Source organism: Babylonia areolata, chromosome 11 (assembly GCF_041734735.1).
Source record: "Babylonia areolata isolate BAREFJ2019XMU chromosome 11, ASM4173473v1, whole genome shotgun sequence".
Classification (NCBI taxonomy): domain Eukaryota; kingdom Metazoa; phylum Mollusca; class Gastropoda; order Neogastropoda; family Buccinidae; genus Babylonia; species Babylonia areolata.
Genome location: NC_134886.1, coordinates 25,437,277 through 25,439,776, shown reverse-complemented (window position 1 = coordinate 25,439,776; position 2,500 = coordinate 25,437,277).

The window sequence follows — 2,500 nt, the reverse complement described above, 5'->3', positions numbered from 1 at the left end:
ATTGTAATGCAATGGCTGTCCGCATGAGAGAGCGTGAGACAGAGAGATGTACAAAAAGCGAAAGATTCAGAAGAAGCAGAAGAAGAAGAAGAAGAAGAAAACGAAAAGGAAACAAAACAAAAGCGTACTCAGCAAAGAAGAAGAAGAAAAAAAACAAAAAAAAACAAAAACAAAACAAAAAAAAAGAAAAAAAAACAAACAAATAGAGTGGGAAAAAAAGCGTACCCAGCGTGCACTCCCAGACTCCCTTAAAACGGAGTATGGCTGCCTACATAAAATAGCAAAAACAGGGTTTTTTCGTAAAAGAAAAAAAAGTGAACGGGGATGGGGGAGGTGAGGGGGGGTGGGGGGTTGGAGGGAGCTGTAGCTCATGAACTGCAGAGGAAGCAGAAGAATAGATAAGGGGGAAAAGGAGGAGGAGCAGAAGGAAGAGGAGGAAGAGGAAGATTTCATCCGTGATGACGAAGTGGATTAAGAACAGACTGAATGTCAAGGGGCGAAAGTTACGCCGCATTGTTTATCGGTCCATCAAACGTTGGAACATACGAAGAGATTCACCCGTGCAAACAACGATTGTAATTATCTTGAGATACATGAAGTATATGGAATGAATGAAAAACTGTGTCGTCATGAAAGGAGAAAAAGGATAAAACATATGTGGATGAAATAAATATGGAAATAAATAATGTTAAAAAAGAAAATGCTATTAATATGTATTCTGATGACACACCGGATGATGAACTGGTGTTCTCTGTTCCTGATGACATTTTTCTTGACTTTCTTTTAATGAAAATACGATCGAGAACAATTTCTTATGCTTCAATGAAAAAGAAAAAAATGATAGAAGAAGAAAGACAGTTAGAAGGAGACATCTGTAACTTAGATAAATATCAAAATAAAAATAAAGAAGATATTAAAGTTCTAGAAATTAAACAAAAACAATTACAAGATATTCGAGAGAAGCGGATGGAAGGGGTATTATTAAGGTCTAGAGCTAGATGGATAGCTGAGGGAGAGAAGGTTAGTAAATATTTTTGTAATTTAGAAAAAACGTCATTATGTTAGTAAACACATAGCCAAAATTATTGATCAATACGACAATGTTCTAACAAATCAAAAGGATATCTTAAATGAAGTACATAATTTTTATAGATCTTTATATGTGAACGTTGGGGTGGAACATTGTGAAATTGAAAATTTAGTGAATTATATTCCATGTTTGAATGAGTCAGAAGCAAGCGATTTAGAAGGTATGATTACAATGGAGGAAGCGGCACAAGTTATTAGAAATATGAAAAATAATAAGAGTCCAGGTACAGATGGCTTTAGTGCAGAATTTTTTAAAGTCTTTTGGAAGAAAATAGGAATATTTGTTGTTAGGGCACTTAATGCTATTTTCAGGAAAGGAGAAATGTCTTCTGTGCAAAAGGAAGGAGTGATTACGTGTATCCCCAAAGGTGATAAGCCAAGACAATATTTGAAAAATTGGAGACCCATCTCTCTTTTAAATGTAGTTTATAAAATTGGGTCATCTTGTATTGCTAACCGCTTGAAACCAGTATTACCTAACATTATTAATGAAGATCAAACAGGGTTTATTAGAAATAGATACATTGGAGATAATTTGAGGTTGATATATGATATCATAGCTTACTTAGATAAGCATAATCTACCTGGTTTATTACTGAACATAGATTTCGAAAAGGCTTTTGACTCAATAAATTGGGATTTCATGTTTAAAGTGTTAAAGGCATTTGGGTTCAAAGAAAATATGTGTAGATGGATTAGTGTATTTTACACAAATATTAAGTCATGTGTGATTGTGAATGGTCAGGTCTCTGACTGGTTTGAAGTTAAGAGAGGTTGCAGACAAGGAGACCCTATATCACCTTATTTATTTGTAATGTGTGTAGAAATATTAGCTATAATGGTAAGGGAAAATTCGGATATCCGAGGAATAAAAATTAACGATGTTGAGAATAAACTGACCCAATATGCTGATGATACAGAATTTCTACTTGCTGGGGATAGGAAATCTTTTGAATGTTGTGTTACAACTCTTGATAAATTTGGCTGTGTCTCAGGTCTCTATTTGAATTCAAGCAAAACTAGTGCTATTTGGTTAGGGAGCAAAAAGAATTCTAAGACGCGTTATATGGAACATTTAGGTATGGACTGGAATCCTACAAGATTCCGAATTTTAGGGATTTGGTTTACTAATGATTTAAAAGAATGTGTAACTATAAACTATTCAGAGAGATTAGCAGAAATAAGATATTTGTATAAGATATGGGTAAAACGCCAGTTAACGCCTCTAGGCAGAGTAGCAATTCTGAAATCTGTTATTCTTTCCAAACTGACTCATCTGTGGTTGCTTTTGCCAAACCCACCGGATACATTTTTTAATACATGTCAACATATTTGTTATAAGTTTGTTTGGAACAATAAACCAGATAAAATTAGCCGTAAAACTGCTCATAAAAGTGTAAAAAATGGTGGC